The 8,254-nt window shown below is 44.5% G+C and overlaps 1 pseudogene; it reads right to left on the bottom strand.

Moving 5' to 3' along the window:
• Positions 1-3,088: 3,088 nt before the first annotated feature.
• On the bottom strand, positions 3,089-7,241 carry LOC136481856 (PHD finger protein At1g33420-like; annotated as a pseudogene).
• Positions 7,242-8,254: the final 1,013 nt, after the last annotated feature.

Consider the following 8,254-nt stretch of genomic DNA (forward strand, 5'->3'; position numbering starts at 1 on the left):
AAGGAAACAATAATTGCATTTTCCCTGGTACAGAGGGAGTAGTTCTTAAGGTGTAGGAGGAATGGGAGTTTATGGTTTTCTGAGTACGCGTAGTTTCCTATTGTCGCCCGTGTTAAATGGTTTTCTTCCTCATTTTACCGGCCTATCGAGTTTAGCTCTAGGGAATCAGAAAAAGTGAAGTTTGTTTCCGTAGAAGTTGTAATGCACTCATAAGATCTTCCATGTCTCTGTAATATGGACCAACACAAACTTCACGTTGCAAATGCTTACGTTTTATGATCTGTTTCATGGAGAAGTATATTTTTTTTAATTATTCATTCTTATGGTCTTGTGCCTTCAGTTTATTTTTTTTCCTTCGACCTTCAACTTCACTAAATGCGTGCTTGGCTGCTTGTGAAAGTTTTTTTTTAGAATTTTACAATTAGGATTTAGAGTGGATTTATGAGTTTATTTGGTCCTAGGCCTCTATGAGAAATAATGTTCTAGGGTTTGTTATGTCATACATGATCCTTTTCCTCTGATTGCTCTATGCTCTAATTGCTTTTTTAACTAAAGGAATTTCAGTGACTGAGTTATGCTCTTGACCTTTATTTTTTATATCTGGTTGAAATCTCCAAAATATTTAGAGTTGCCATTTGAAGATGAAAGCACAGCTTATGTTATCCACGCTATTTTTTGCATCCAAATGATCTTCCAAGTTTTGTGAGTTCTCTGTATTTTGGTTTTGGTGCCGTCTCAATTCCATATATTTGTTTCTAAGCTAACAAGTTCCACCTCTTAGGAGCACATTCTATTAGGAATTTACAAAATCTACATTGTAATCCAAAAGGGGCACTGCTAATAAACTTAATGCACGGCAAATCTTGAAGGATATATGCTAATGCTACAGCTTCTTTTTACTCTGCATTTGGTTTGATAAAGAAAGCAGGGATGGTCTAAAATTCATTACGAAACAGAAAAATTATGTAAGGATCATAAGAAACCAGTAAAATAGGGATAAGATGTACAAAACGTGTATTGGCTTTTCCAGATTAATGCATAATGAGACGAGGGTAAACAGTATGACACTAGTTCTACTAGTTGATTTTTGTATAGTATATAATGAATCTGCTGGACCAAGCGCCTGACTACCTCTGTAGAGATTGGCATGGTATGGATATAATTAAGAATTCTTGAGTTTTTTTGCCCTTGTTTCTTCAAATTAAGTTTTTGGGTAGTGGCTTATTTCTTCCCAAAACACACGAACAAGGAATGGATTTTAAGAGCTTGTTTCTCCATTTGACCTTTAATATGATATCCGATGAAAAGAACAGAACATTTTCCTAACATTGCCTATTTCTGTTAGACAAACAAAGTGTCATGTGTTGCCAAATTAAATTTGATTAATTTTTCTGGATCCAAATCTAGTGTTCCTGTTTTCATTGTTGTGCTAGTTAATACATGGCTATCTTCAGCCTACTGCCTCCCAACCTACAGCGGGTGAAAGTTACTTTAAACTGAAGCTATACATGTTCATCTTGTTTTATTTACATGGTGTATTATTTTTATAACTGGAGCTTAGTTGCATTTCAACATAGTTAATTGGCTTCCAGTACCACCATTTTTTTAAATGAGTTCTTGAATTATAAACCTACATTACAAATTCAGTGATTGTTCACACCATTCTTTGTCCCAAAACTTTGTTATCATTAGATAGTGCCTTAGAACTTAGGAGTCGCAGGCGAACACCAACAGCTAAGGAGGATTTGTGGTCACGTTAGTTGGACAGCCTGTGACCCATGAATGTTGCTGGTTGGGGGAATGTAATCTCTCTTTTTTAGTAGAAAAGTATGGGGCCTCGTACGTTCTTAGCGCTGTGAGTGTGCATGATTGCTTGTTAAGTCGTTAGAAGCCTTTGTTTGGCCTCGCTCTAAGCCCAGAATGCTTAGTACTGTGAGCATCGTTTGCGGTGAGTGGCGTCGTTGCAAAACCTTTAAACGTCTCTGTTCTTTCATAGCTGTTTTGGTAATGAAATTTGGGATTGTCCATCGTGTATGCCTTAGGAAGTATTGGTGTGTTGCAGAAGTGTGGAGTTCAATTTTATCCTGCTCTTTATTCATTGTTTTGTGTCATCTGAAGTTTGTCTTAATCTTTATGTTCTGCCATCAATGGTTCTGTTTTCTTCGCGATATTATCAGTTGGTTGCATAGCAACATCTTTGAACAGTTTTTTCCTTTCAGTTGACCTACTGTGGATATAATGCTGGGCAACATATCAGGTGCAAACCAATCAACTTGTGCAAACTTAGAAACTACCAATCTGATCTAATGGATGGGGTGAGGGGGCTTAAGCGCAAAAAAAAAAAAAAGGCCGGCGGGTGGGGAGGCTTAAGCAGGTTGGTTGGTTTGCACCTGACACGTTGCCATAATGCTGACAGTAGCTTATCTTGATGTTGTATCAGCTGCAATAAAGTGAAACAAAATACTAAAAGGTGAAGTGCTGGCTGCACAAGTACCTACATGCTGGTAAGTACCCTTATGATTCATCAACTGACAGTAGACCAAGTTCAGACAATTTAGTTCTCAAGTTAACATCCACAAACTGGCATGTCATATTGTGAGACCCGGCCCATTGGGCCAGTTGAGCCGGACCAAATTCATGACACTAGCGATGAGGTACTAGTATTCCCGGTTTAGTCCCATACCAGAAACGGAACGAACGCTAGACCAGCTTAAAAGCCTGGACCTAGAAGGTTGTTAACTCCGGATCGATCTTTTTGCGTGAAGCGAGGACGAAAGCGCAAGAGAATTAATTAGCAGGTGTGGCTCATTCAACGTGTAGAGTAGGCCTTAGCCGTCTTCCCGGGTCAGGGATGTGAGACCCAGCCCATTGAGCTAGTTGGGCCAGACCAAATTCACGACGCTATAGCAATGAGGTACTAGTATTCCCGGTTTAGTCCCATACCGGAAACGGAACGAACACTAGACCAACTTAAAAACCTAAACCTAGGAGGCTGTTAACTCTAGATCGATTCTTTTGTGTGAAGCAAGGACGAAAGCACAAGAGAGTTAATTAGCAAATGTGGCTCATTCAACGTGTAGAGTGGACTTTAGTTGTCTTCCCATGTCAACGCGTTGCACATATAAACTCACTGTTATTGATATTTACATGTCAACCAATGTGAGGCCTCAAAAATTCCCCATCTACATGGCTAAAGGCACCTGTGCCAATCTTACATCTTTTGCTTGGGCCACTATTATAAACTGACCTGGGCCCACTGCTCTTATGCTTGTGGAGTAATTTACATGAGTTACATACATATCTCTTTGGCACCTGATCAAAATCACTAATCCCAGCACACCTAGTGTGCTGCCACACATGGCAAGAGTCACAAGACAGCATCCTCTCACCATCATCATCCTTGGCTCCACAAGAGCAGTTGACCGTCCATTTATCCACACCTCTTTCCATCCGGTAAATTCCAACCCTGCGTTCACCACCAGCACACCTGCCTTGGACGCGAACAGTTCCATTTGCTCCAAACAAGAGTTTGAGCTGAGTTGACTCCCTTGCAGTTCCACAGTCAACAAGCTGATTGGCTACAAAAGACTGTAACATCAGATAGATGTCACGGAATGTTCTGGTTACCTCCACCTTCAGATCAGCCACAGTTGCTGTCTGTGGAAGAGTTAGGAGCTCTGGTGGGATGCAAGGTGGATCGCCAACCTGGTCTAACAGCTCTACTTGGCACCACATGTGCAACATGGATGGGTTTTGAGGCAAGAACTCCTGTTCCAGGTCATAATGCTTCGTGAATTGCTTGCAGTCCAAAAGGATCATGGCAGACCTCTTGGCATGCTCATAACAATTTTCCGGTTTGTATGGATGCATTGTATGTGGATAGAAGAGAGCATCATGCAAGAACTTATGTCACGGCAAAGATGGTCTTGAGTTGGCATGCATACATTGGGCTGGAAAATGGGCTCATCCGTAAGCCTGCAGTAAAGAATTATTTAGAATTTTTTGTTGAAACAAGAATTAGGATAAATTGTCAAAGCTGGTAATAAACTGATAAGTAATAATAACAGGTATATTAATCACTACCTGTACTCTAGGGTGTTTGTCTCACTGTTGCATCGGACTGCAACTGTCATTCCATCAATTGTTCTGGTACCAAGGGTCTTGAGGCAGTAGTCAACTAGCTGTGGTGAACCAATTGGATGGTACATGGCTGCCTTTAGGGTTCGCATGGCCACCCACCTTGTTTTTTCGACAGCATGAAGAACTTTTATAGCAATTTCCGTTGCACGTTTTATTTCCTCATCAGGCCATGTCTCTTGCACATGGGTATGTGAATGCTCCTTATGCATTGATCCATAGTGCATATTTATACTCTTGCTGGTGGCAAGGCCCAGCACATAGAGGAACAGTTCACGAATTGTGGTGAGAGGGTGCTTTGAAAGAGATTGGTAGAATGAAATGGTATCTTGTAGCTGGTTTCGAGGATATCGGGAGTGGGGGAAGAAGTGTGATAATGGAGTCGAGGAAAGGTTGTCTATAGCTTTTAAGTATTCTTCTGATGTGATTCCAAAGCTCCCTTTGCTGAGTTTGAATCCCCATTGGCCATACCAAGAATAACCAGTGGTGATGGCATGTAAGATCCGGTAATCAGTTCCATACTTCTTAGAGACATCCATCAACGAGACCTTCTTCTGCAATTAAGCTTTACATGTCAGTTGCATACTTCCTAGAGATTGTTCTGCAATTAACTAGAAAACTAAAATCCAGTACAGGAGAATTTGACTTTACAAATTCAATCTGTATTGTAAATAGCTTTGTGTGACGTGTATAAAACAATTCATACTTCATAGTACACAGTTCTAGTCAGATGTGCAGCACATTGCACACTAGGTTCGGTTCTGTTCCCATAGTTCAGTGGAACTGCTAAAGTGGTCATTTTAAAAATGTATCCAAGATTATTTCTAATGTCACAACTCTATTATTTATATCTTAACAACAGCACTTTCATGATGTTCTTATATCGTTCAAAGCAAGATGTGCTTGGTTGTATTATACTTTTTTTTGTTCAGTTCAATTGAATGACACAGCTGGTTTAAGGAAGCAGCCAAGAATGCTCAATTTTTTTATGTCATAGTTCATTTTCTGGTTATGACAAGAACAAAGTCCAACCTAATCTATTCCACAATATTTTGGTCACCGTTAGTGTTGCTTATGCCAAGAACATGGGACACTAGACAATCTTCTTTTTCTGCCACTATCCATCCATTTCATAGCTTGAAAATAATCGGAGAAGCAAAATTAAATTTGTTTCATGTTATGTGAGTCCATGAGTTAATCCTAGTGTAACGTGGTCAGGCAGAAAGGAAATTATTAGACTTTACCTAACTCTGAGGTATTTGCAGAGCCGATCCCAGAAACCCATCAGTTGAATCCCAATAAGAAGACTAGAACCACCCTCTTTGCCATTTATCTGGACAAGGTGACCAAACCCATTGTCATGTACAATGCCATGCAGCAAGTGACGTGGATTATCCAACTGCCTATAGTCCCAATCTTCCGGATCATCATAAGAGATCCCATTTTACATGACGGGCACCTGATTATTAATGATGAAGATGATCAGTGCTGGTAGGGGCTTGCGTTGATGGAAATGTGCATGTTCCTCAAGTTGCTAGAATCAAACAATTGCTTGTTACAGTACCATCTTTTCACTATTTGGGTTGTCCTATGTGACAAAAGGACACCACAGAAGCTAAAAGGCAAGTTTTATAGGACGGCGATTAAACCTGCTATGTTGTATAGTGCAGAATGTTGGCCTACGAAAAGACGACATGACATACAAGTGTCACAGAAATGCATATGTTGTGTTGAATTTGTGGTCATATAAGAAGGGATCAAGTTTGGAACGATGATATACGTGATAGATTAAGAGTAGCACCAATTAAAGAAAAGCTTGTCCAACACCAGTTAAGATGGTTTGGACCATGTCCAACGGAGGCCGCCTTCAGAGGCATCGGTGCCTAGTGGAATCCTAAGAAGATAGTAATGTAAAGAGAGACAGAGGATGACCGAAGTGACTTAGGTAGAGGCAATAAAAGAAGACTTGAAAGGATAGAATATACTCAAAGACTTAGCCTTAGATAGAAGTGCTTGGAAGACAGCTATTCACGTGCCTGAACCTTGATTGTTCTGCTGGGTTTTAACTCTAGCCTACACCAACTTGTTTGGGACTTAAAGGCTTTGTTGTTGTTGTTGTGGGTTATTGTTGTGATCTGAGGGGTTTGTTTTTATATTACACTACAGTAGCAATTGATAGTTTTACACAAAGTAGATTAGCTTACCACGTTTCAAACAATTGGGCCATATGCCCACAATGCTTGCAGGTTTTGTACTCGTGCATGTCGTATTCATTCCGAATTATGAAGTGGTACCTCCTCCCACAAACAGGGTGTCTGCTCCAGCCTATTAAGTTGTAAGACAAACAGCAATGATATTGAGATTCTCCAGCCATAACAGTCACCGTTGCGTTTGATAGAATTTGTTTATTGATTGACATCTGTAGAAGAAGAAAAAATGTGCACACACATTCAGGAGAACTCAGAGTAGCAGGCAGAGCATGTGTGTGCGGAGTCAAGGCTCCTAAATTTATCTACAAGAATAATCAGACGTCCCTACGAAGCAGATTCACGAGAGCACTAATAAATAAACATCCTATACAATCAAGAAACAGAGGACAGATCAGCATAAGCGCGTCCTCCACCCCGACTACTTTCACCAATTCACCGATGTGAAAAAATAGCCACGGGAATCAGTGAACACGCTGCTACTGATATGACTGTGGCACCACAATTCTATCAAATAGGAGGCGTCAACAAGAGATGGACCCGGCCACGGCGGACAGAGTCCGGGCACGGTCACTCACCGGCGACGGTGCAGTGCTCACAGTAGATCCGCCCGGCCCCAGCCCTGTTGACATCCTCCTCCACCCACCTCCAATGGCCACGATCGCTCCCTCCCCGCCCCCGTCCCCGTCCCCGTCCCCGACGCGGAAGGCCACTCGCCACGCGCCGTCAGCCGGCCACCGCGGACCGCGCCAGGAACGCCCGCACGCAGTCGCGAACGCCCCGAGCGGCGGCGGCGCCGGCGCCTCACCGGCGGCCGGGAAAGCCCGCAGGTCCAGCGCGCAGCGGCCCCGCCGTCACCCGCACGCGCTTCGGCGGCCGCCCGGTGATCACCGCCATGACCGACCGCCGACGGGATCCGTTTCGCTTTCGCTTCCCTTGGGCGCGGCGCGGGACGGGCGGTTGGGGGTAAGATCACGATCGGGTTTGAAAGGACACCCGGCGGCCGTTGGGCGCGGGCGCGGGCGGGGCAGTCAGGATTTGGGGTTGGGGCGGGAGAGGAAGCGCGCGGGGAGTCCGCGGATTGGATTTGGAATTTTGGGCTCGGAACAGATCTCGCGCGGGAGAACGGCGGAATTTGGGGCGATTTGGATCAGGAACGGAGAATTGGGACTGTGTGGTATTTATACCCGGGAGGGTGGAGTCGGTTCGTGGCGAGAGATTTACGAATGTGCCCCTACGGGGCCCGCGTGGGCCCAGGAGTGAGATGGAGTCATACGCGTACACGTCAGCCAGTAGCGGTGGGGACTGGGGGAGCGGACGGTTGAGATGGAAAGTTTTAGGGAAGGTTCTAGGTGACTTGGGTTAGTTTGGGAAGTCGCACAATAATGTGGCTGTTGGGTGGGGGAGGGATAGAAACTGGGAACGATGGGACTGGGCTGGTCTCCGATGGGCCGTGAGGCTGGACGAAGAAGAGGGAGGCCGTAGTGTAGCTGGGCCAGGCCTTAGCACATGTTGATCTTTTTCTTTCCAGTGCAACTCTACAGTCCACCCTAGCAAAAAGAAAAAAAATAGTGTTGAGCTAAACTGTGTGTGTGGGTGGGTGGGGGTGGTGGGGGGGGGGGGGGGGGGGGGGGGGATTTATAGGGTGTGGCTAGGGTCCGGACGTTTGGATGGACGCGTGTGTCCAGACGCCCGCGCAGTGTGCCCCAGCCCGCCATCGCGCCCCACCCTCGTCCGGATTCGCTCCGCCCTCGTATTTTGCACCCGCCAGTCATTCCCCAGACCTGCTCCTCTCTCTCCAGCAGGCGGCACTCGAGAGCAGGGACCCGACATGCCCCCAACCGGAGCACCCGTCTGTCCGCCCTTAGCGCCCCCGTCTGCAACATAAAAAATTTGAATGCAACATACGT

Source organism: Miscanthus floridulus, chromosome 9, assembly GCF_019320115.1.
Source record: "Miscanthus floridulus cultivar M001 chromosome 9, ASM1932011v1, whole genome shotgun sequence".
NCBI lineage: Eukaryota > Viridiplantae > Streptophyta > Magnoliopsida > Poales > Poaceae > Miscanthus > Miscanthus floridulus.